At 48.6% G+C, this 27115-nt stretch overlaps 1 protein-coding gene across 10 annotated transcripts in view; it reads left to right on the top strand.

The window, feature by feature from the left end:
- The window catches only part of RALGPS1 (Ral GEF with PH domain and SH3 binding motif 1), a 269975-nt gene that overhangs the window by 190638 nt on the left and 52222 nt on the right, over window positions 1-27115 (top strand). The gene's annotated exons all lie outside the window — the stretch shown is intronic.

Here is a 27115-nt window from a genome sequence, read left to right as displayed (position 1 = left end):
CTTATCCCAAAAGTCAGCGCGTTCTTGAACCCTTAGAGCCATAAGTTCCACCGACCCAACCCCTAACCGGTGAGGAAACATCCAGGGATTTGTCGATGGTCGTGCTGCTAGTAAGGGACAGAGCCGGAACAAGAGCCCAGGGCCCGAGTCCCACTCAGCGCTCGTGCACGGCCCAGGGAGCCAGGAGTCTGGAAGAGAGAGGATGAACGGGCGCTGGTTACCACGATGCCAGAGCGAGGGGCAGAAACCAGAGCTGTCACGGGCACAGGGCGTGGGTGTCCGACAGACTCACAGATTGCTGCCTGTAGTGTGTTGTCAAAGAAGCCCCCAGAAAGAGCCTTTCATGCCATCCCGCGGAGGTCCACCTCAGCACGCACCCCTCCCTAACTGTATGACTCAGGCACATCAACGCCTCGGGGTGCCAGTGTGTAAAGTGTGTGTTACTGACACCCGCGGCCTCAGAGGTTACGCGAGCGCAGCACGGAGCTCACTGGTGCAGCTAAAGCCCAGGGCCTGACGTCCTCTAGGTGCTCCGCGGATGGCACTCACTCAGATTTGTTGCTGACGTGCTGGGGTCGTGGGCACTGGTGGGAAGGCGGCACTTTCACTGACTCTAAGTTTCAGCCTGATTCTACTCTGTGTTCTTCACATTCTGTTCTGGTCCTAAGAAATGAGAATTCCTAGTTTGAGTCCCCTAGGACCCCACAAGATCTCTGTCTCTCCCTTGAATCTGCTCCCTTGGCTTCGCCCCTGAACCTCAGCTGCCTGTCCTTACAAGGGATGGAAGATGATCCTTCTTGGAGAGACGTGTCCAGACCTTCTGCCAACAGCATGTTGTCCAGGCTTTTCCTGCCTCAGACGAAAGTTTGGCCAGAAGGTGGGTCACGCTGTCCTGTGCTGACATGTGACAGGTCTGGCAACATGAGGGTCCATAGGCCATCCCATGCCCATGTTCCCAGGAGGCTGCCATGGGCTTTGGCTGGGAGAAGTTTCTAGACCCTGCCATTCTTGGGTCACTCTGACTAGGGAGGCCCCAGGGAACTGGGACTGCCAGGGCTGCAGCCGACCACCCCCGCCCACAGCACCCGCTCTTCTTCTCAGCAAAGAGGCAGCTCAATCAGCAGCTGCACAAATGCTTCTGAACCCAGCCTGCTGTGTGCCCGGCCCTGCCACCACAGGTGCCCGTGTGGACTGGGCCAGTCGTGGAGACCTGGAGGGAGGTGGACGCCAAATAGCCAGTGGCCTGGTCCATCTGGAGGCCAGAGCACAGAGCCTGCCCTGCACTCAGCAGGTCAGCGGAGTGAAGGCCAAGGGGAAGAAAAGCAGAGCCTGCCTCAGCAGGGCCCAGGGCCTGTGGGTCAGACGGGCACAGGTCCTAACCCCAGTCCCCACTCCCCGGGGTGCCACATAAGCTCCCCGTGCCCTGTTGGGTGTGTAACAGCTGCAGTCAGGGTCCAGTAAGGTGGTGCTTCCCCAGACTTTGGGCATTCGTGACCATCGCCACCATTCCTTAACTTTTGTACTCAGTTTTTCTCTTTAAATCTATTTTATTTGTATCTGTGCTATTAAGAGTTTGCTCTGCAATAAGGTTTTTTTAAAAAAATATTTATATGAGAGAGAAAGTGTACATGTGTGAGTTGGGGGAAGGGCGAAGGGAGAAAGAATCTTCAAGCAGGCTCTCCCTCCTGACCACAGAGCCTGACATGAGGCTCGATCTCACAACCATGAGAGATCACGACCTGAGCTGAAACCAAGAGTCAGACTTGAGACTGACTGACTGACAGGCACCCCTGTGCAATGGTTTTTCTAATACGTGGTAAAATGGATACCAGTGTCCATCCCTAACCACCATGATCCTCTCAGTGGAGTGTGCCCCCACTTAGGGGAACAGGGATGACATTTGTTGATCATTTGTCTCAATGCTTGGCACACGGTGAGCCTTACGCAGTTACGATTAGTATTGTTCTTTCAGCTGCTGTCGTGGCAGCCAGCCTGCAGGAGAAGAGGAGCCGGGAGCTACGGCGGCTTCATCACTGCTAGCCCCTCTTCTCCACTCCACAAGGTCCATCCTTTTCTTTCTCTGCTTTTCCTTCCACCTTGAGAGTTGTCTTTGGGGAACCCCAGAAGGTGGAGAGGTATGGGGGTGCCTGACTGACAGGGTCAAGTGTGTGGGCTGCTTTCTGGTCCCAGACCCTCGAACCTTCCGGCACCTGCATAAAGTGGTAACTGATTCTGTGCCATCAAGAAGGGCCCGGACCGGACCCACCTGTCCCCGTGGGCAGCAGCGTTTGCGGCGGCCTCTGCCTACCTCTGGGGTTTCACAGAAGGCATCTGGGGTGTCCAGGACTTATGATGGGACTTTAGTGCCAATCCAGGGTGGGACTTTCCCACTGCCACCGAAGGATGAGCCCTCTGGGGTCTTCCACCAGCAGAGCAGTCCCCCAGAAACACGCGGCAACACGCAGTTGGCTTACGTGGATGAGTATGTTTATGTGAAGGAAACACCTACACTTGGAATCCCACAGGCAGTTACTTCCCTCAGGCTTTTCTGTGTTTTCTAAGATGAACATAAATATCCTTTTTAGCAGAAAAGAAATGTCCTTTTAGACCTTAAAAAAAATAAGGTAGTGCAGATAGGGAAACCTTGAAGATGGCCAGCTGAGCATGTGAGCCAGGGGCTGCATTGCTGGAGGAGATGGGGATGAGGGCAGTGCCCCGGAGGGGAGCAGGCTGGAAAATGGGTGCAGAGATGAGAGGCAAAGCAGGAAGCTGAGGTCATTCACTTAGGAGGCAAGATTCCTGCAGGGATGGACAGCTGGGGGCGGGAGTGCGAGGCAGCTGTTGGGGAAAACCAGCCACCGAAGAGAATGGGAGAAGGACCAAGGGGCGGGGGCGGGCAAGCCTGTGGCGTGGGCCGAGGGCCCGGCTGAGGCTGGGAACTGTGCCCTCGGAGGGATGGCCATCCTGCAGCACTGCGTGATTTCTCCAGCGGCCCTGGGCAGAGGCCTCCTGAGTTGGGGCTTCACCAGCCGGCACCCCGCCAAGCAGAGGTGCCCGGGGGTTCGGGTTTGAGTGAGATGGGGGTTCAGGTGAGTGACCCTACAGTAAGCTCAGAAAGAAAGGGGAAAGAGATGAACTCAAGTTTGAGTTTTCTGCCAAACTGAAATTCCTGCTTACTCAACCTTCAGCTATTTTTTTAGTTTTAGATAAGATCCTCCAGCCTGTAGCTGCACAGGGCCGCCGTCCTGCCATGTCACTTGCCGTGCTCGGAAGCCACCCCCGAGGGTTCCAGCCCTGGCATGCTCGGGGCCGGCCTGCAGCCTGACCGCTGCCAGAGAGCCACATGTGACCTCAGGCTTGTGGGGCCTGGCCCTGGATGTCAGGATCAAGGGAAACTTCAGGGAGAAAGTTTGGAGACTCTTAAAAGGCTGCTGCCCTTTTTTTTTCTTTTATCTTTTTTAATGGCAAGTAAAGAAAATATAAACTACCATCTTTGTTTCCTAGGGTAAGGGACATTTTAACACCAACAATGTAAACAGGGTATAATCTCGGAATAAAGGATATTTTTTCCTAAGTAAGGACAATTACCAGACCTTTGCTAACAGTATTTTTTTGTTGTTGTTGTTGTTGTTTTAAAATATGTATTCTGAAAAAAAAATGTATTCTGTATTTTAAGTGTTTTGAATATAGAAAATGACAACATAAAATTTTATTGTGTGTTTTTGCCTTATATGTAAATGCATCTTTGGTATGAATCTGTCATTTTGGAGTATGGGTTCAACAGCCCATTCCAACACTTAGTGTCTTCCACACTTGCTTGTGAAAATCCAGCCTCCCGTGGGTCTGATGATGAAAACGGGAGCAACACTGTACATGCTAGCTGCTCTGCTTGGAACATTCTGGGAGAACACAGGCCTCTTGCCTTTCCTCAAACTGCCTTCTGCCCAGGTGCTGGGAAGTCAGTCAGGGGAGCAGACCAGGTTTCAGGCTAGCAAAGGATGGTGTCCACAGATGCCCAGGGCAGCGCCCAGAGTGTTGGAGGCCTGCCTGGTCACCTCGCGGGAAGCAGGGGCTGCATCTGAGGCTCCTGGGGGCCAGTGAGTCCTCTGTCCTCAAACCCAGCTCATGTGCAGATTATGGGAAACCCTGGTCTCGGACTCCAAGAGGATAAATGGAGTGTCTTATCAGTGGCACATTCACCGACCGGTGTCCCCCCCCCCCCCCCGAGGGCCTGGAATGCCAGGCTGAGTGGTTGCACCTGACTGTGCAGGGGCAGTAGAGGGGAGGGAGTCCGTTGGTCGGGGGAACCCCGGAGGCCGTGGGAGGGGTAGGCCTGTCCAGAAGGAAGCAGGAGCTGGGCAGTACCAGGAGCACCAGGGAACCATCCTGGTGGGTCAGGTAAGGTCAGCGGGCACGTGGGACCCTCTCCAAGGGCAGGGCCGCTGACATTTCATGCGCTGCACACGATGATTAACGGATTAAATAACGGGGAAGGAGGGGGATCACGAGGTTTCCTGGTATTTGGAAAGGAAACCACTCCTCTTTGGGAGCTTGCTGAATCTTTATATTTATGTATGTGATTGAATTATATTTGTTGCTACTTTGGTGAGACTCAGACTTAAATCTGATGGTAAATATCAATGATTAGAAGAAAGTTTCATCTCACCTAAGGACCAACTGTGTAACAGTGCTGTAAGGTTTTTTTAAAGCATTGAAAATCCCCCCACCACTCCAGCACTTAACATCTCCATATTTTTGTCATTTTCACTTTCTTAGCTATGTCTCTATTGTTTGACATTAGAATGTTTCCAGTTTTTGTTGTTTTCTTTGTGTTTAGCCACTAGATTTCCCATGAATACCTTTGTGTGTACAAAGTTTTTCTCTCCTTTTACAATTATTTTCTCAGAATAAGTTCCTAAGAGTGGGATTACTGAGTCAAAGGACACCAGTATTTTTCTGGCTTTGAAATCTCTAATGCTTTCCAAAAATGTTGCACCAACTCTCCCTGCTGCCAGCCGCGTGCGAGCCCTCCCGTCTCCGAGCAGCCTTGCTGGCTTTTGGCACTGGCCTCATTTTAAACTTATTGATGTAATTCATTCTAATGGCGGCTTTTTAAATGAATTTATGTGTCTCTGTCTGTCCGCTCCATTTCTGTGCTCCGAGCCCGTGTACTTTCTGTCTGTGTCCCTGTGCCGGCTGTGACCTGACTGCTGTCCATCCCCAGACGTTAACCCGAATGAATGAATGATTGTTGGGGTCAGGTTCTTCCTTGTTTGTGTGGGAGCTGCCTCAGTAGCTTTTCAGGGAAAGACAGTGGAAAGATGTTTAAACTATAAATAGATGTGGTGACACCTCTTATTTGGTCAAGGTGGTCCCACTAATGAATGCAGACTCTGTGCTTCTGGGAGTATGTTTATGTCTCTTTTGAATTCTAGAAGACATCAGAGTTACAACGTTAGTGCCTGATGTATAATTTAAGTCAGAGATGAAAGAGTCTCCATCAAAAACAACCCCTTCTTTCCAGGCGTCCCATAATTACCAAGGCAGAGAGGTCTCCAAGTAGGAGCAGTTGGAGAATGTCTGAGGGAAGCCTTAAGGCCAGCCCCTTTGTTCTTGCCTTGCCCTTCCTCCTGGTACCTGGAGAGTCGGCCTCAACGGCGAAGAAGGGCAGGACAGCCTGGGACTAGACCCAGACCCCTCTAGGGGCCTCTATTCTTAAGTCGTTATTGTTGGCGGCCAAAGCCCCGGTCTTTTAACCTCATTCTTTCCATGCCGGCTCTCTCTCCTCTGGCCCACTTCCCATGATGACGTGGGCTGAGAGCTTACCCCGACAACAGACACTGCTTCTCTGACTCTGAGCCTTAACGGGCCCCCTCCAACACTGCTTTCAACCCAGCAGCAGCCCTAGGATCTAACCCGGCCTAAGCTCCTAGGACCCTGCCCCACAGCGGCCGGGTACTGGCGGCCTCACAGACAGCCAACACCAGAGTACACAGACCCTGAGTTTCCTAGACTGTGGACGTGCACTACTCGTGGTCCTCATGATTTTCGATGGCACACAGAGAACCTCTCTTACTGTAATAGCTAAGTATTTATCTTAGTGTTATTAGCACATTAAATCCACGATTTCATTTAAAAAATTAAGTAAAAAATAATACAGTGAGCCAGCAGTTCTTCTCCTGGGGATATGCCCAAAGAATTGAAAATGGTGTACAAGGAAGAGCTTGTCCATGAATGTTCACAGCAGCACCATTGCCACAGCCAAAGGATGGAAACGACCCAAAGGTCTACCGGCTGACGAACGGATAAAGCGAAAAGTGTACATGCATACGCTAGGCTGTTACTCCTCCAGAAAAAGGATTTGGCGTATTGACACATGCTACAGCACAGATGACCCTTGGAAACACTGTGCTTACCAGCCACAGAAGGCCACAGGCTGTATGAAAAAAATGTCCTAAGTCAGTAAATGCATAGAGAGGGAAACTAGATTAGTTGCTGCCTAGGCTGGAGGGAGGGGGAGATGGGGAATATGGACGCAGGATGCCTTTCGGGTTGGTGAGAAGATAGCAGTGATGGTTGCACACAATCGTGAATGTTCCGAAGGTCACTAACGGTAAACTTTATGTTATATAAAAAAAAGATACAGGTGCTACGTTGGCTAAAATCATGAAGGTAATATGTAAATGAGTGAAGTTAAAATAACATTATTATAAGTAAAGCAAGCTAAGAAATAGAGCTATGGATATGTCAATTATATCTCAATTTAAAAAGGAGGGAAGGGAGAGAGAGAGAGCAAGCGAGCTTGCTCCAGGGAGGTCCCGTCTCATTCCTGAAATCTGCTTTGCTGGAGGGCAGACCAGCGTGACCTTCAGTGTCTACATAAGGACAGCCACTGTGCCTGCAGGATCTCAAGGCAGCCTTGCAGGGAGTACTGTCATTGTGACCATTTTACCATGGAACTGGTGAGTGGCAGGGCCAGGCTGGCTGGGCTGCAGGTCTCGGTGGTTCATGGAGGGTCAGTAATCTGCTTTGCTGTCAGGCCTATTTCTGGTCTCGCCTTTGCTCGGAGCGGCTGCTCTTGGACTTGAGGAGGAGCCCTGAGCATTTGGGGCCCTCTGTGCATGATTTGGAACTGTCAGTGCTATTATAGTCAAAATTAGCCCCATTTAATGAGATCTGGGGCCCGGCTCTGCCTCTTACCATGTTTGCAACCTCAGGCAACTTGCCTAACCTCTCTGACCCTTCGTTTCCTCCTTTAGAACACGTATGTAATGGCATTTACTCAGCCGGAGTGTTGGTACCATTATAATTTCAATTCTCTAATTGTTTGTGCGGTCACTCACTCACTGCCTGACCCCTCCCCTATGCAGTAAGCTGCGCCGAAGCAGAGGCTGCATTGGTCCTGTTCCTTGCAGTATCCCTGGCATCTGGTATCTCGATAAATGCTTGTTGGCCGGAAGAGTAGATTAGTTCCTGAAAAGCCCTTAGCACAACGCCTGGCACATGGTAGATGCCAGTGGACGTTAGCTGCTGCTGTTAGTGTGACAGTGATCGTTGTTATCGTTCCAGATAACATGTCACAGCCTTTCACGCGATAGCTCTGATTCTCAGAACAGCCTCACAAGGTGGCAGTTACGCTCATCTCACAAAAATGGAAACTGAGGCTCAGATAAATGAAATAATTGGCCCTAGGCTCATAGAATTGCTGACAGCAAAGCTCACAACCTGCCACTGCCCTTACTTCCTCATCAGTAGCTATAAAACCCCAAGTCCCTTCATGCAGTGGGGGACAGGGAACGTGGTATAAAATATTGTATCTTTTTGAGCACCAGTGTCGTAGAAATAAAGCACATTTTGTGAGACGCAGTACAGTACTCACAGGCTGGGTGTATGAGAAGTTATGGTTGCCCCAGAGATAAGCAGCAGCTGGGACTCCCCAGCTGTGACCTGCCAACCTGGGGTTGTCCGGGCCCACCCAAGTAGTAAAGGGGTAGAGAGAGGGGAGACATGGAAGAGAGGGGGCCCCGGCTTGATCATCAGGCCCATGAGGGCAGGTGGGGGGGGCGCATCTGGTTTTTCTCATGGCTCTACTTTCAGAGCCCAGCACAGACCTTGGCCAAGGCCAGGCTCAGCTGCTCTTCGCTGAATGAACAAGTTCACGCGGGCCTGAGCGAGTGACTGAGGGACTGAATGAACAAACCTGTTGTCCTCGAGGCGTGGCGCTGGCTCACTTGTAACACCTCGTTTAGTTGCTCAGGATGGACGTAGGAGGTGCGAACAGACGCGGAGATGAGGCCCCCGGAGGTGAGGCTGCTTCTCCAGGGTCACCTGGTGGAGTGGGTGTTCACGCCAAGTCCCCCAGCCCTGTGTGCTGCTCTGAAGAGTTGAGAGCCTTCTGGTGGCCGCTGGAACCCCCTTACCCTTAGCTCCGGCTGTGGCGGAGGCCAGAGGAGCAGGCAGGAGCAGGACATGAAATGCTCTAGAGGCGTTCCGATGCATGTTCAGCCCTTGCCGTGGGTGGAAGAGGATCTGGGGGGCTGGAAGAGGGAGGGGGCCGTGGGGTGGAGGGGAAGGTGCCAGCTGGGTCGTCATTTCTCACAGGACTGGGCCTGCCAAGACCCAGTTTTCTCTACTAATGTCATTACCATCGCCCTGACCTTTCCTGAGTGACCTGATGGGGAGGGCTGTGCACACCTCCACTCCTTCAATCTCCCCTCTGCATGAGGGAGGCACGCCTCTACTCGCCCCTGCTGCAGAGGCTGAGACTGAGAATCAGATGGCAGAGGAACGTTCTGAGGCCACTGGGAGCAGGTTGGTGGCAGAGTTGGCCGTCCCCGGAGACTGGCTGGCTCCAGAGCTCCCCCCACATGGCACCAATGGGACCTGCTTCTCAGGCTGGCCTCCAGAGGGCTGCTTAATCCCTGCAGCGGCTGCTCCTTCCCTCCCAGGCCCAGCCCAACTGCCGGTTCACACTGGGGTTTTATTGTCGTCTTCAAGTGTCAAAGCTGAGAAATCTCAGGGGCTGTGTCCTGGGGTCCCTGTCAGGGGGGTTCCAACACCACAGTGGGCACCTCTTACTCAAGAAGTTGGTTTTGGGGGCCTCAGCCCAGTGCCATGGCTGAGCTGGCGCCCAAGAGCCAGTTGGAGTGAGGTGTGGTGGGCCATAAATCAGACCTTCTCTCTGAGCTCTTGGTAATCCACTTGGAACTACGTCCTGTTCTGGCCCAGACATGTTTCCATTCCCCAGAAGGACATCTGTCCCCTCCGAAGTCAGGGTCTATGACTCAGACTTCCAGGCAAGGACGACAGGACTCAGCTCCTGGCCTGAAACAAAATGGAGCGACTGAAAGGCAGTTGCTATGGTCCTCGTTTTGAACTGAGGATGGATTGAGGCCAGCCAGACCTGGATTCAAATGTTGGCTTCTCCAGCCACTGGCCAGGAGACCTCTGGAAAGTCACCCGACCATTCTGAGTCTCAGTCTCCCCATTTGGATGATGGGGGTAGCGAAGCTCTCCTTGGGGCCTAGTGGGTAGGTGAGCTGAGGAGAGGGTCTAAGGCCCAGAGCATAAGGCCTGGCTCGGACTCAGCATGAAGTGGTGGCACCCCCTGCCCCCTGCTCTGCAGACCTCGTGCATTCCTGTGACGTCCTGTGGGGCCAGTGGAAGGAGGGGCAAGGCCAGGCCACGTTGCAGGCCAGAGCCCAGACCTCAGGTGACCTGAGGTGCAATCTCAGCTCTGCCACACACTTGCTGTTTGACTTCAGACGCACAGCTTAGCCTCTCTGAGCCTCACTTCCTCTTCTGTAAGTTGAGGGCCCCAAGTGATCATGCATATGTGGCTCTCAGCCCAGAGCCTGGTGCACAGTAGGAACTCAATGACCGTGGTCTTGTGCCAGCACTGGCCTGCCTGAGGCTCCCGCCGCCCCCACCCCCCGCCCTCGCTCTGAGGCAGCTGTCTTGTCCCGGGAGCCTCTCTGAGCCTCTTCTCCCCTGGCGCCCTGGTGTATGGGCTCTGTGTCACCAAACTGGTCACTAGTCTTGCCTAGAGCAAGATCCAGGCCAGGTCACTGTCAGGTTGATAAAATACCTAGGAATAAACTTATCCATAGAGGTTGTTACACTGTGCAAAGGACCTGTACTCCAGTCGGAGGGAAGAGCAGGCCTTCGCCCAGAGCGGTGCCCACTGCAGCTCAGGAAATCCAACATTTGCAAGTTATTTTCCTTCACCTTTGCCCTGAGGGGACGCTCTTCCTCTATAGCAGAGACAAAGTTTTTCAGCCTCCGAGCAGACCTTTTTACTGTGCCCCCGGAGATACCTCACCTTCCAGCCCACCCACACCATCGTCAGCTCCCCTCAGGGCAGCCTGCTGTCCACGGCCAAGTGCAAGCTCCTACTTCCTGGGGGTTTGGTGCTCAGCGCTTAGGGAGCTGGCAGGAAGCACCCTCCCCACACCCCTCATTGGACGTGACAGAAATGCCCCTGTCTTTGTGGCTGATGACTTAGGGCTTCTCCACTGGGCTCCCAGAGAGGCATTCCGCCTCAGAGCTCACCTGCAGCACCCCGAGCTGACCCGTCCACGGGGGCGGCATCTGCAGGGGACGGTTCTGGGCTTTGCATGCTGCTGACAAGGGAGCGCGGCTAGAGCACGTGGGCTCTGCTCACAGTGCGCCCAGAAGTTGACGTCTGCTGCTGCCCTCAGTCTGCGATGCTGAAATGTGCTCATAAATTTGTGGAAAAAATGTGCATTGACCAACTTTTATGGCATCCAAAATCATATGTCGTCTCTTTGGGTCTTTACACTTAAGTACCATAATTACTAGGGGGAAATATTTTTCTTCTTAAAAAAAAAAAAATCAAAGCAATTGACAAATCACCAGATGTCCACTAACATTTCTCAAATAAACAGTCCTTCTGCCTTTGAGAAGCTCCCCCTCCCACAGGGAAGCAGCTGGGCAGGGAAGCTGCCGTCATCGGAGTCATTTGGGGGATCGTCAGGTTGCATGAGAGCAGAGCGAAAGGGGTCCCTACAACTCTTGGGGAGGGTCGGGTTTTTGTGGATTGCTGCTTTTGCTTTTTCCCTGGATCTTTGCAAGGCTTTTTTTTTTCTTTTTTCTTTTTTTCTTTTCTTTTCTAATTCAGGCATTCATCCTGGATATGTCTCGGGTTGGGTCTCCTTCCCAGGCCCTGGCACACACTCCTTGGGAAGACCCCTGCCCTGGGTCAGCTGTCTGTTCTCAGGCCCCCACATGCCCTTATATCCTTTCTTCCCGTGTCTTTTCCCTTGGCATTTGACCTTGCCAAATTGGCCCTCCACATCAGTGATGCAAGCTTCCCAAGTGTCCATTTCGTTCCTCGCTGCCTCTGGTGTTAATTTATTTTTTTTAATTCTTTTGTTGTGTTTCTTAGTTTCCATTTCTACTTTTCTTATCTCAGGTATCTCTCTGTCTAGCTCATTCACATGGAGTTTCACCTCTGACAGTTCTCGCCTTTCACCAAAGCCTTGTCTTCTTATGCTATATTGAAAAGAAGTAGTGTCTTGAACCTTCTTTTGGATCCTGGAGTAGACCATTTGAGGACGTATGTTCTCATGGTTCAGCCCGTTCTTCATGCATTCCAGGCTCCATGGTTTGGCAGTATTTTTCCAGGTGTTCTCTTGTTGGATTTTCTTTCCTCTGACCACATCCTGGAATAAAGTGACATCTATTCATCTTCAGCATTTATCAACAGGCATTTGGGGTTCCCTCTGGATACACTCCAGCTCTTCTCTGGGGGTCACAATCTGTAAGTGGCGGTGAGTAGAGGAAGGGCAGAGAGCCAGCTGGCATATTGCAGAGCCCCCAAATCAGCTTCTGCTGGGCAGCATACTGGTCATCAACCTGACTTTTCTCGTTTTTAGATCCATGGGTCTATGAGTCTGGGGGTAGGTCCTAAGAGGAATAAATTGACAAGGTCTACACTTGCTTAATTTCTGTCCTCCTCATCTGCCTATAGTATGTTTAGTTTCTTCCTGGGTCCTAGCAATAAGGCTGTCTGCCAGGCTTGGTGAGGTGGTTTTCATCTTTTTTTTTTTCTTTCTTTATTTTGTTTTATTTTTTATTTATTTGAGAGAGAGCATGAGCAGGGGGAAGGGCAGAGGGAGAGGGAGAAGCAAACTCCCCACTGAGCAGAGAGCCCGATGCGGGGCTCAGTCCCAGGCACCCGAGATCATGACCTGAGCCAATGGCAGATGCTTAACCGACTGAGCCACGCAGGGGCCCCTTTTCTCTTTTTCTTTTTTTTAAGCTTTTATTTTAAGTAATCTCTACACCCAACATGGGGCTTGAACTCACGACCCTGAGTTCAAGAGTCACACACTCCACTGACTGAGCCGGACAAGTGCCCCCATTGTTTTTCTTTTTTCTTTTTTCCCTCAAAACTTTTAGTGTTAAGTCAGGGGAGGCTCTGTGAGGAGCTGTCTAATCTCATCTGGAAGGTTTCCAGAAACAGGTAGGGTCCCTCATCCACCCTTAAATTTGTTGGGGCTTTTTTTACAAGTAACTTGAGCTACTGTGCTGGCCCCTTTCAAGTGCGTGAACTCCTGTAGACGTTACCATAGCCCTGTGAGCAGGTTACAGATACCGTCTCCATTTCCCAGATGAAGAAGGAAGCCGAAGAACCCACCCAGGATCTCACTGGATAAATTAGAGGCAGTGTCAGGATTTGGACGCTGATGTCTGAGTTGTTTCTTTTTAAGATTCTATTTATTTGAGAGGGAGAGAGTGCGCTCATGGGCTGGGGGGAGGGGCGGGGGAGAGGGAGAGACTCTCAAGCCGACTCTGAGCTGAGCTGAGCCTGGAACCTGATGTGGGGCTCGATCTCACGACCCTGAGATCATGACCTGAGCTGAAACGAAGAGTCAGACACTTACCCGTGTCACCCAAACACCCCAGATGTTTTGAAATTTTTTTTAAGATTTTATTTATTTATTTGACAGAGAGAGATCACAAGTAGGCAGAGAGGCAGGCAGAGAGAGAGAGAGGAGGAAGCAGACTCCCTGCTGAGCAGAGCCCGATGCGGGACTCGATCCCAGGACCCTGAGATCATGACCTGAGCCGAAGGCAGCAGCTTAACCCACTGAGCCACCCAGGCGCCCGATGTTTTGAATTTTTAATACATTTGTCTAGTGTATGCATTGAGCTACAATGATGTGTAGGTAAGGGTGTGGGTGCTAGAGCCCACTGACCTGGGCCCGGATCCCACTTTTGCCACGTATGTGCTGAGTGACCTCAGACAGTTTACTTAGTATCTCTGGAGTTGAGGCGGACGGCTAAGGCCAGGGAAAACAGAATGAACTCCTTGAGTATTAAAGACATAATCAACCCATTTCTCTCTCTTATGCCACTGGTTCCTTCCGGGCCTCTCATTGACATCTGAGGCTAATTCCCCAAAGTAAGCCTATCCTAGAGGTTTTTTGTTTGTTTGTTTTTTGTTTTTTTTAGCTATCCCCACCCTTAGTTATTTGTGTAATGAATGCCTCTGTTGAATGCCTCTGCTGGCCTGTATACTTCATGGGGTTGGGGACCACACCTGTGTGGCTCTCCCCTATTCACCTGTGTCTGGAATGGGGGAGGCACTGAGCGAATATTTGGAACACTAATGCCCTTTCACAAAGAGGTGGACCTCACTGCATGGGCTTATCCCTAAGCATATAGCACCCTGTGCCCGTGGAGCCTCCTGTCCCCAGAGCCACCCACCACCTTCCCTCCTGCCCCCTCCTGCTTCAGCCTCCCTGCTGCTTGGTCTCTCTTTTCCCTGCAAAAGATCCTCTGATGGCTTGGCCAAGACTGTTCTAATGGGACATTGGCCCAAAGCCTGTAGGAATGGCAGTGAGCTGTGGAGAAGAGGAGGGGCTGGGACTGAGTGAGGTGGGTAGAAGCAACCGGAGTAGAAGTCAGAGTCTCAAGGAGGTGACCGGGAGCCCAGAGTCAAGGGGATCAGGTTTCTTGAATCATTTCCTGAGAGAATGGCATCTGGTGGGCAGGAGAAGGCAGCACAAGGAGAGTGAGTGTGGGTGGGCCTTCCAGTCTGCCGCAGGACCTCAGCCTTACCCTCCCATCCCAGCAGGAGCACACCATCTCAGACCAGTCCAGGGCATGAGTACTACCAGTGCCCTCTGCTGGTGGGGCTCATCTCGTGCCCTGGTGACATCCCCAGCTTGGGTTTGGTGGGAGTAGCCCAGACTGCAGACTCAGACCCTGCATAGGGCTGGAGAAATCCAGGCTGTCCCCAGGCCGGAGGAATATGACTGAGCTGGGAGCCTCAGATACACAGTGTGACATGGAAAAGGGCAGAATGCAGAGCAATGGGCCCCACCGTGGAGCAGAAGCCCCTGCTCCCTGAAAATGGGTTTTCTAGGACAGCCCTATGCAGACCCACAGCCTCTCATCTCTGTCAAGAAAGAGAGTGATCAAAACAGCTGGGCTTGAAAACCACAGATAAATTAGTAGTCAGATGTCTTCCTTCTTCCAAAGAGGCCAAGGAGTCTCTCAGTATCTGATTTCAGCAAAATCAGAAAAGAATTTGCTTTGCAAAAGTGAAAACCAGTTTGGATCTAGCTGACCCTCTGCAAATCTGTTGCTTGTTTTCCAGAGAATGCAGAGATTGCTAACTGAGGTTTAGAATGTTGTGTTTTGTTACACAGTTTCCATTGAGTAAAGACTAAATCTGACAGTTTTACCTTTGCCTCAGTTATTTTTTGTTACACTTAAAGACTAGGTGAAGTGTGGTCACAGATCCCTGAGCACATTAGAGGAAATGGAAAATACTTCGGGGGATGAGGCAGCTATCGTCTGTAAGTCTGTGAGCTCACTCTCTGGCTGGGATCCTGGTGGCCTCGGATGTCCAGGAAGCCTTTCTGTGCACAGTAGCGAATCTCTGGGCCAGGGCTGGAAAGACAAGCTCGGGAGTGTTTTCCTTGGCACGTGGGCAGCCTCGATTCTACCCAATATGAGGCAGGTTTCGGAGGCTTTCACTGGGGGAATCATCTTGCGTTTCCTTTTGGTGACATCAGCTGCTCTGGAAGCCCATTGTGACACTCAGAGAAACACGGCTATTTAGCCTGGAGATACTGGAACACAGGGCCGACCCTCTTGGGGTGGCTATGGAGTGGGGTGCCTGGTGGCCGAGGCCACCTCTACTGAGCAGTGGAATTTCAGTGCCAGACCAGAGTGTCAAGTAGTTTTACATAAAGACCCAATATCCGGTCCAGTTGTCCCCCAGACATCTTCTGAGCCCCTACTGTGTGCTGGGCTCAGTGCTGGCCCCTTGAGCTTGCAGAGCTGGATAAGACAAGGAGTGTGTGATAAATGCTGTAACGGGAGGAAGGGCAGCGTGCTCCAGAAGAGTCCCCTAACCGCCGGAGGAGAAGGCCGCGCCGGCAAGGGGACAACTTGGCTCTGCCAAGCTCAGAGGCTTGAGCAGAGAGCTTGTCTGGGGAACCACAGAGGCCCACGCAGCTGGAGCATCACATGAGGAGGGGATGGGAAAAGAGACCAGAGGTGCAGGGGTGCGCAGAACCCACAAGGCCACAAACACTTGACTTCCCCCCAGGGATAGAAAGTCTCTGGGTAATTTTAAAGTTGGGGAAGGGCATGGTCTGATTAGGTTTTAGAAAGATCATCAGGTGCAGGATAGATTGCACTTGATCTTAGCCAGAAGGCCGAGAAGCGATAGGTGCAGGATAGATTGGAGGTGGAGACCAAAAGCAGAGAGGAGTCGGGAGATGATGGAGGGTTAACAGTGGCCCAGAGACAAGGTGAGAGGCAGCCTGTAAAGGTCAGTGGCCTTTAAATCAAAACCTAAAGACCAAGTCTTCCCCAGTAGCTGAAAATGCTCAGAAAATCATTGTGTAAGATATTACCTCCCTCCTCCCTGCCCCCAAAGTGTTTGCTTTTCTGATGATTGAAAGGAAGAACAGAAAGAAGATAGACCTTGCTCTTTCATATTTCCAAAAGTAGTACGTATTTATAGCTAGTCTTAAAAAATATAAAATATATTTATATATAAAATATATTTATATATTTATAAAATGTATATATTTACAAAATATAAAATATATTTATAGCTAAAGTCTTAAAAATGTAAAACATAAAGCAGGAAACAACCCTACAATTCCATCCCTAAAGATGGCTACCACTAATAGCCGGGGCAATAATTCTCTCTCCCTGTCCCTACCCCTGTTTCCTTGTACCTGCATGGGTGAATCAGTGCAGTCTAAAAAATCATACCTGATTTTTTTCACTTAAAAACACATTATGGATATTTTTCCCTGTCGGCTCTTAGAAATATATTTTATTCTTTTAATTAGCTGCAGTGTATTCCACTGCTTGGATTAAAAAAAAAAAATCCGGAAACCATGCAATTTTTCACAATTATAAATGACAAACAATAGTGTAATGAGTATCCCTGCTTATTTTGGTAATTTGGAGGACTATTGCTATAGGATACATGACTAGAAGTGGAGCTGCTGGATCCTGGAAAACACATCTTTGAAATTTTTGATAGGTGCTACCAGATTCCTCTAGAAGTTTCTATCACTTTATACCACAGTCAGCCTTGTACAAGTGACTATTTCCATGCACTCTTGTCAGCACAAGACCTTTGCTGGTATAAATAACCAGAAAAAAAAAGTCTCATTTTAATTTGTTGCTTCCTTGATCAGTACCGAACCTCAGCGTCTTTGGTACCTTTATTGACCATCTTCTGTAATATTATTTGCCTTTATTGTAGGAGGTCTTTGTGGATCAGAACTAGTGATTGTCTTATAAATGCAAGTATCTTTCCCATAGCACATTTGTCTTTCACCTTCCAGCATGGCATTTTCTCTGATCATGCATCAGTGTTTCTGTTCAGATGGAGTCCAGAAGAGCAGGCTTTCCTGTCGTGGCCCAGGTTTTGGGTCACACTTGAGTCCTCATATGCCCCAAGGTTATAAGAAGATTCTCTTGTATTTTATTCTACTCTTCTTCCTATTTATATCTTGATCTCTAAATCACCTGGAATTTATTCTCTGTTAAGGAATGAACATCCAGCTTTCTATTTTCTTAAATAGATAATAATTTTTCCCAATACCATTTATTGACGGGTGCTATTGATTTAAACTGTACCTTTATCCTTCCCTAGCTTTCTGTGTCTGTGTGCATCCATTGCTGGTCTCCCTACTCCCTACCTTCGGTTTGTCTGATTCTGGAACGGTGCTACACCGCGCGGTGACTGTAGGTTCATAGCACGTTTTATAACAAGCTTCTTTTCTCATTCTTCTTTTCAAAAATGTTCTGTTTTCATGTATTTACTCCTTCAGGTAAACTTCGGAATCAATTCTGGGATCACGTGAAGTTAATGTATTAATTAGGCAATAATCGACATTCTCATGATATTGATTCTTCCCATCTAAGAATATTATATATGTCCTCATTATTTGCATCTTTCGTATCCTTAAGAGATTTTATTTCATTAGTTTTTATCCTAGTTACCAAAGTGTTACATTCTTATTGTGACAAGTACAATACAGAGCATGATAGAGACAAAGTTCATATTGGTATAAATTGTGCTTTTATTTAAGTGAAGTAGATTTTTCAAAGGATTAATAAGCCTGAGAAATGTGCATATTTATTTTAATTCATGTTGTGTAATTTTTCTATCAAATTAGTTTTCTTTGTATAGATCTAACACATTTCTGTTTACATTAACTCCCAGGGGTTTTATACTTCTGTTTTTACTATACAGGCTCGCTCTCTCTTTTTTTTTTCTGTTTTCTAGCTGATGGGTTTTTTTTTTAAGACTTTATTTGAGAGAGAGGGCGAGAGCATACACGTGCAAATGAACACGGCGGGACTGGGCAGAGGGAGAGGAAGAAGCAGACTCCCTAGTAAGCAGGGAGCCCTAGCCCTACGGGACACAATCACAGCACACTGAGATCATGACCTGAGTCAAAAGCAGATGCTTAACTCACTGAGCCACCGAGGTGCTCCGAGCTGATGATTTCTAGTATGTAAGAATACCATTGACTTCTGTATAATTTCTTTGAACTTAGTTATATTATTTAGTACTAATAGTTTTTCAGTTGAATATCCTAGGTTATTTAATTATATAACTAATATAACTATATCACCTGAAAATAATGGCAATATTATTGGTGTCTTTAATGTTTATAACACATTTCTGGGGCCCCTGGGTGGCTTAGTTGGTTGAGCATCCGACTCTTGATTTCAGCTCAGGTCGTGGTATCAGGGTCCTGGGATTAAGTCCCCGTTAGGCTCTACGCTTGGCACAGTGTCTGCTTGTCCCTCTGCTCCTCCCCTAAACTCACGTGTGCTCTCTCTGTCCCTCTCTCTCTCAAATGAATAAATAAAATCTTTAAAAAAATATGTACTTATAACACATTTCTTTGTCTTGTCTTACCTCATTGGCTCTTATATCCAGAATAGTGGTAAATGATAGCAGGACAACTCATTCCTATTAACAGCATTTCATATTAAGAACATTATTTAATATTTAATATTTTCATATAAGAACATTATTTTAATTTTTCTAACATGCATTCTTTATCACATTAAGGAAGTCTGTTCCTAGCTCAGTGCTTTACCAGGGATGGATATTAAAAAAGTTATCAATGGCTTTTTAGCATCTCTCCAGATCCTCTGTTAAGTATCATTGCACTCTTGTAGTAAACCTATTTGCTGTATTATTCTTTAATATACTACTAATTGCTAATATTTTTTTATTTTATAAAATATTTTATAAAAATATTTTTATTTTATTTTTTATTTATTTTATTTATTTTCTAGTGCTTTGTTTGGAATCTGTGGATCTTTATTAATGAGATTGGTCTCTCTCTCTCGGTCTCTCTCTTTTTTTTAGGATTTTATTTATTTGTCAGAGAGAGAGAGAGAGCGAGCACAGGCAGACAGAGTGGCAGAGGGAGAAGCAGGCTTCCTGCGGAGCAAGGAGCCCGATGTGGGACTTGATCCCAGGACCCTGGGATCATGACCTGAGCCAAAGGCAGCCGCTTAACCAACTGAACCACCCAGGCGTCCCATGGTCTCTCTTTTTTAAAATCTTTTTAAAGGTTTATTTACTTAGGTAGAGTATGTGGGGGGAGGGCCAGAAAGAGAGGAAGAGAGAATCTCAAGCAGACTTCACACCCAGCATGGGGCCCAACTCGGGGCTTGATTTCATGACCCTGAGCTCATAACCTGAGCTGAAACCAAAAGTCAGATGCTTAAACGACTGTGCCACCCAGGTGCCCCTGGTCTCTTTAATGCCATTCCTGTCAGGCTCTGGTATAAGAACTCCACATATTTCCGATTTTCTCTATGCTCTGGAACAGTTTAAATAACATCAGTTGTTCTTTTAAGGTTTTATAGATGGGCTCCACAAAGTATTTGGATATTTAATATATTTAATTAGGGTATTTTTTCAATATTATTAATATTTTTTCTTTATTGATAGTTGAAAGTGTTTGCCTCTCCCCAAAACAGTTTTGGGAAGGTAGATTTTCCTGGGAAGCACCCATTTCATCTAGATTTTCAAATATGTTGCAAAAAAAATGACACATATTCCTATTTTAACATCTCCTCTATATTTGGAATGATATTCTCTCTCTTTCTCATCCCTAACATTATACATCTGTGTTTTCTTTCTGTCTTTTGTTTTTTGTCCATCATACATACCAAAGGATTGTCAACTTCGACTTTTTCAGAGAACCGACTTTGAGCTTTATTTATCACCCTACAGGCCTTACTTTTCTAAATCATTATTTTTGCTTTTGTATTTTTAATTGTCTTCTCCCACTTCCTTTTGCTTTGTTTTGTTCTTTTCCTAGTTCTCTGTAATAAACACTAAGTTCATTTCTTTTTTTTAAACTTTCTTCATTATTCATATAAGCATTTGTGGCTCTGGATTTTTCTCTGAATAGAATTTTGTAGCTTTGTATCCTGTGTATAGACAGTTTGTGATTTTAGCTTCAATCTCCTCTTTCATCTCTGAATTATTTGTAGGATTTTTTTTTTTCTTACCCCAATGATTCATTTTTAAAATTTGTTTTTACCTCCCGGGGCAGAGGAAGGAATGGAATTGCTCCAAACTTACCAGAACCACATGGATTATGAGTATGGGAGGTACAGTTTCCCCCAAAGGAGAAGTCAGGGCTGTTTCCAAAAGAATTGGGGTAGATATTAGGCAGCCACAAATGCCAGTTTCTTCTCCACTGCCAGTAGAATTGTTGAAGGATTCCATGAGATAGTACGTGTGATTTACTTTGCACCGTGTCCAGTACAAAACAATAATAATATTAACCAGATTAATACCTTCTCCTCACACCCCTTCTTAACTGCTCATCAGAACACTGGCATTTGCTTTCCGGTCCCATGGCTCCCTAGAGAGCTTGAGCAAACAGTAGGTTACCCCACTGCATCTGTGTGGATGACCAGGTAATCCCCATGGCGGGGGAGGATTGGGATTGTGTCCTCATTTCACCTCAGGGAGCCGGGAGGAGAATTGGCTCCCCCAGACCCCGGGATTCTGTGCAGGCTGCAGAGCCCTGCCCATGTGCCCCTGTGATTCATTAGCCTCAGCACCAAGAAATAAATGAGGCCATGTGCTCGTCTAAGAAACAAGGTCTCTGACCACCTGCCATGTGACTGCCTGGGTCTGCCCCCTTTCTGCAGACCTGGGAGACCGTGCTCTCAGCGTCCGTGAGCTTCTAGCGCATCTCACATAAGGACTCTTCTTTAAGGGAGGGTTTGCTACGAAGGCTGCGCTTTGTGTGATTGATACGAATCAGCGGGCACTAAGTAAAAGTCACAGTCTCCCGCCTCTGGGGACCCTGAGCTGCTGCTGACGTCTCCTCCTGCAGGACGTGAAAGTGCTTTGTGCTCTCTTTTAAAAAAAAAAAAAAAAAACCAACAAAACCCTAATGAGCTGCTGCTTTGTTGTTTCATTTGGAATTTATCAAGACAGTTTATGTGATCAGACCATACAAGTATAGTTCTGGATGCCAGCACTCCTCATTTCTGAAGTTTGAAAGTGATTGTTTCAAGGCAGAGCAGGAGAACATGGAAAAAAAGCTTTCATCTCAAGTTTTAAAGGCAAGGGAGAGAGAAAAAGGAAAGTGTCAGATGGAACTGTGGCATATTTTTATGCTGTGGAGGGTTTTTTCCTCTCAACACAGCAGAATTTTCCTTATTAAATAGATAGCTGTGTGAGAAAAACCAAAACCAGCCTCGGGATGGAAGTGAGGCGGGCGGTGATGGGAGGAACAAGAGAGCAGTGAGTTTCTGGGCTGCGGTGGAGCCCTGGTGCTGGCCACGGCTCTGGCTCCGGGAGGTGGAGGGCGCCCAGCTTCGGGCGGGCTCCACACCACGGACCATGGGTGTCCCTCAGTTTAAGAGAAGGTGTCTGTTCAGGAGAGCACCTCCTTCGTCAGCCTGGCGCTCCCTCCTGGGGGCTGGGGCGCCTTGTGGACACCCCTGGTGGGGGGCCCACATTCACCGGCAGGAAGAAGGTTTGGCCATATGCCCCTGAGGGCATCCAGAGCCGAGAGCCAGCTGCAAGCTGGCCGCGCCGGGCCCCGGGGCTGTCTGCCCCTCCGTGGCAGTCTGGTTGGCCCTTGTGTCCCAGCCACAGGGCATCACCAAGCCCTGTGTGGGGTGCAGAGGAGGGGGCAGAGCAGAAATACGTTCTGGGGAGCTGTCCATCTCAGAGGAGGTCCAGTCTGCAGGTGGGCAAGCCATGGGGGGCAGATAGCAGCTGCCAGACGCCTCCTCTGGGAATGGGGGCAGGCCACAGCGTGAGCGGCTGGGACCCTCATCCCTGTGCTGGCCAAGGACTCCCAGTCTCCAGCCCTGAGCATGGCTCTCTGCCCCCAGTTTTTGGAGTTAGACGGGCCTGAATTTAAATCCTGATGCCCCTGCTTGCAAGCTGTAAGATCTTAGACAAGTCACTTTTCCTTTCTGAGCTTTCATTTCCTCATCTGGGAAGGTGAGTACCTTCAGTGCCAGTCGCCGTGAGGGTGTGGTGGTACGGGCAAGGCCGACCTTTCTTGCCACAGAGCATGGCTGATACCCGTACAGCTGTTTCCCGCCACGCATCTGCACCTCTCAGCCTAGCCCTGGACTCTGGCGCGGCTCAGCCCTGTGGCAGCCAGGGCCGGTGGCTGGTCCAATTACTGTCCATCTTAACGAGGCCATTAACACAGCCTCGTCTGCTGCAGGAACTGTATTAGTAGGACAGGAGCTGAGGCATCCCAGCTGTGCTGTCCCCGTCCAGACAGACTCTCCCAGCACTGGCCTGCTGAGGTGGGTGGCCACCACGTGGTCGGCATCTGGGCACCATCCATGGTTATGGCGAACCCAGACGGGTACATCCCTCCATGGGCGGCCCGACGTTCTTCCGAGTGGGGCCTGGCCGTGGAGGCAGTTTCAGGCTCCACTTCTTGGGCACCTCAGGGGTCCAAGGCCCCAGGCCAGGAGACTGCTCAGGACCTCTTCATTACCCCCAGTCCCAGTCAAGAAACTGGGGCCCTGGGAGGTGAAAAGGACTTGCCTGAGGCCACCCCGCTGTTGAGTTGCCAGGCCAGAGGTCCAAGTCTCCCAGCTCCAAGCCCCACACTCTCCCACCGGCGCCGCCGCTGCCTGTCACGTATCAGAGCTGGCAGGACCTTCAGGCCTGAGTGGGCCCGTGACGCCGGGACCGGGGATGGACAGGCCATGCCGAGTGTCGGGGAGGCAGAGGGGAGGAGATGGAAGATGGGGCCGGGAGGGGCGGCCACGGTGTGGTGGTGAGCCTTCGCGGGGAGTGCTGATCCCACAGGGAGAGCCACAGCCTGGGCACCTCCGGGTCCAGCGGTGCCCCCTTCTTGCCGCACTGGCTGCCAGGCACCGGAAGATCTGACTGGGGTAGACGAAGGCCTGACAACACAGCGGGACGGACCTGTGTTCGAATCCTGCCTCAGCCACTTCTCCCACCGCGTGGCCTCAGACAGGTTGAAGCAACTCTCTTGGCTTCAGTTTCTTCTGTAAAAATAGAGGTAAAACCTCACTGGCAGCTGTGTTACTGTTATTACTGTTATGATCCCGTAATCTGGGCAGAGCTCTTAATTTAGGACCTGGTACATAGTAAGTGCTTGGTTTTGTTGTTATTATTTACTTAAATACTAAATTAATTTTACTACAAATTAAATTTTAGGGGGAAGAGGGTGGGAGATACAAGCACCTGGTTATGGAATGAGTAAGTCACGGGAATAAAAGGCCCAGCACGAGGGCTATAGTCAATGACGCTGTGCCAGCGTCGTGTGGTGACGACGGCAGCTACCCTTGCGGTGAGCAGGGCAGGACGTAGAAACCTGGGAGTCGCTGTGTTGTACACCCGCAACTAATGTGACGTTGTGTGTCCGCTACACTTCACGTTAAAAAAATGATTAAAAAAATAAAATAAATACTAAATTCTGTATACCTTTATGGAAATATTAGTTCTTTATTTTACTATTATCATCACTTGACTCTCAGTGTCTCGGTCTTCAGCTACAAAACGAGGGTAGTAATGCACTTGTGAAGTACTTACAAGAAGTTGTGCGGCTCACATAAAATCTGCCTTTTCCATGCATCCTTCATTCAGCTAATGTTTACCAGGCAGCTCCTGCGTGCTCTCTTCCAGCTGCCGGGACTGAGCTCTGGAGCACGACCCACTTCCTGCTCTGATGAGTCTTAAGTCTGATGAGGGAATGAGACGTTAAATACATGAATGATACAAAGAAGTATCGTGTTGCCCTTGTGGTGAGCGCTAGCTGTACATGGGGCTTGAGAGCAGCGCTGGCACGGGACGAGTGGGAGGTGACTCTGCTTATGATTTCATTACAGTTTAGGCTTTTAAATATTTCCAGTTATGGGCTAATAACAGTGCTGAAAAGACTTCCCTGGATTTGCACAGTATTAACTATAAAAGATTTGCTCTCTTTGGGGCGGTTTTGTTGTGGGGCTGAAGGGATGTTTAGATGGAGTTTCTGCCCAGGCATTACCAAGGCCCAGATTGCTGGGAACAGGCCTTTTGGGGGAGCCCCCCCCCCATGCTCAGTGTGTCACAATGTACTCTTAGGCCCTGGGGAGTAGACAGGTGTTGGAGTCTGCGTATTTTGTGGAGGGTCAGAACACTCTGACAGTGGAATTAGTTCTGCTGCAGTAGTGAGCTCCCTGTGCTCCCTGGGGTGCAAGAGGGCACCGGGGGGCTGGAAATGATGTGCCACCCCTTCGAAGAGGAGCCTCTCCTGGCCTCCCGTTGCATAACCAGGGACCCGAGAAGGAGCAAAGGGGCCAGCTTCAGTCCTCCCGGGGCAGCACAGAGCAAGCCTTCCAGGCTGAGGGTGTTATTTGAGAAAAGCCAATCCCCATGTGTTTCTGAGGGCCAGTGAGTGGGTCGGAACACAGGCGCTGGAGCCAGACAGACCTGGGCTCCACTCCCACGCACCCACTGTGAGGCCTAGATAGGTTCCTTAATCTCTCTGAGCTTTCGTTTTCTCCTCCACACTCAGGGGTTGATGGCAGGGTCGGGTGGGTAAAGAGGGAAGCTCCCAGCTTGTGCAGCTTCCGGTAGCCCCCATTCTCCAGCCCCTTCCCTTATCCTGCTCCCCACATCTCTGCTTCTGGCCGAGCCTTCGTTCTGCTGCTCAGTCGGCTGGTTTCCAGTCTGCACGGGGTTTGCAGCTGGAACAGAGGTGCCACGTGTCCCCTGTCCCGGTCACCTCATGCTCAGCCCCAGAGACTCCTTTTTGTTGTGGTTGAAGCAGTAATGGGATTTTCAGGGTTGCCTCTGCTAAATCCTTGGAGAGGTAACTGAATTACATTTTTAAGAAGGGAGAGGAAAAACAAGATCCAAGGAGAGAATCCATCTGTGGATTTCAACCCACCAAACTTGGAGCTTCCACAAGGGAAATTATTTCTAATTATTAAAAGTTTGGAAACATGGTGCCACTAGAAAGAAAGGAAGTAGAAATGGCTCCAATTAGAAGTGCTAGCATATGTTTCTGTGATTTAATGGTTTCCCGTAACAATGTGTAGTTATTTTTAAAGCAGACGAATGACTCATGGTATCCAGCACCAGCGGTCCCCTGTGATGGCAGGAAGTTTGTGCTCTGGGGAGGCAGGCTTGAGTTCGACTCCCACCTCTATCATTTACCAGCTGTGTGGCCTGGAACATGTTATGCATCCCCTCTGCATTTCCTCTTCCTCCTGTATAAAATGAGTTGTTGTAAGGATTAATAAGATAATGTATGTATGAGTCAGTGCAGTGATAGTTCATCCATGCAAAAAATCCCACAACTTTTATGTTAAATACCTGCTTAACAGTATTTGTCATAATTCTTAGTAGTTTAATAAACTTTTAAGGCTATCAATTTTCCTCTGAGTACCACTTTGGTCAAATCTCATACATTTTGATACATAGTGTTCTCACCGATGTTATCTTCAAATAGTTTTTTGTTTTACATTTTTTGCTTTTTCTTTGACCTAAGAGATGCTTGTGAGTGCATGTGTGTTTTGTTTTTTTTCTTTTTTTTTTTAAATTTTTAAATTAACATATAATGTATTATTTTTACCAGGGGTACAAATCACCAGGCTTTGTGAATCGTCAGGCTTATACACTTCACAGCACTCACCATAGCACATACTCTGCCCAGTGTCCATAACCCAACCACCCCGTCCCTACCCCCTCTCCTCCCAGCAACCCTCAGTTTGTTTTGTGAGATTAAGAGTCTCTTATGGTTGATCTCCCTCCCGATCCCATCTTGTTTCATTTTTTCCTTCCCTACCTCCCAAACCCCCATTTTGCCTCTCAAATTCCTCATATCAGGGAGATCATGTGATAATTGTCTTTCTCTGGTTGTGTATGTGTGTTTTCTAATCAGTTAGAATTCTTTCTATATTTATTGCTAAATCCTAGGTGTAATATAGTAAGGTCAAAGAATGTGGGTAATACAGCATTTACTTTTTGGAGCTTACTGAGCATTTCTTTATGGTCTAATATATAACCAATTTTTGTAAGTATTCGATGGATATTTGAAAAGAGATATTTTCATTTATATAACACCAGGCTTGTTAGTTTCATTACTCAGTATTCATATATGCACAGGTATGTACATATATCTTTATATGCATGTATTTTTTTGTAGGTAGACACGCATGCACACAGCTGCATACATGTGAGCATGCAGAAATACGTGCGAGGGCGCACACACACATTCTGGGAAGAGACATGCCAAAGGCTCCTTCTATGATTGTGGTTTCATTGAACTCACTTCATTTCCGGCAGCTTTTTGCTTTGTGTATTTTGATGCAGTGTTGCTTTGCACGTAGAAATTTGATCCTCTTAATCAGCTGTGCTTTTCATTAGTATCAGTCCTCTCTGCCTTGTGCAGTGTTTTCTGCCTTGAGTTCTGCTTAATATTGTTCCTCCTGCTCAGCTCACCAGTATCGTAGACGTAGTGGCAGTCCTCATGGAGGGCTACTGGGACAGCATCCCATCCGTCGTCCACGCACACCCGTGGAGAGCCAGGGGTGTGGATCATGCTGCACACGCAGTCCTCCTCTTCCATCGCTGGCTGAATCCCAGTTGGGCTGATGCCAGGAGGCTGTGCTGAGGCTCACCACTGGCAGGTTGTAACCATGTTTTCCTATCATGCATTACTTTCTTTTCTAAGCGCCCTCAAGAAAATTCTCTATCTAGCCTTAATTCTTTATACCAAGGACTGTTGCTTTTTAAAAATTTCTTTTGTCTCTTAGTTAATTTATTATTTTGGGGTGTGTGTGTGTGTGTGTGTGTGTAGATAGAAAAATAGACACATAGTTAAGTGAATAGAAAAGTGAATTCAGTCCAAAGGGGCATTGTCCTGAATATGACATCTTAGATCTATCCAATGCCATCTGTTGGTGAAAAATACAAGTATCTGTCCCTTTCATGTCCTGTTATTTTCCAGTTGGATTACAGGTAAAAACCCTTGTAGCTGGAGAGTGTATGAACTAGAAATGCTAAAGTTTTGTCAGCATGCATTTTGGTTGTCACACAGATGCCTGATTGCAGTGGAGTGGT

Source organism: Mustela nigripes, chromosome 9, assembly GCF_022355385.1.
Source record: "Mustela nigripes isolate SB6536 chromosome 9, MUSNIG.SB6536, whole genome shotgun sequence".
NCBI lineage: Eukaryota > Metazoa > Chordata > Mammalia > Carnivora > Mustelidae > Mustela > Mustela nigripes.
Note: the sequence above shows the minus strand (reverse complement) of the source record. Positions and strands in the feature narration are given on the sequence as shown.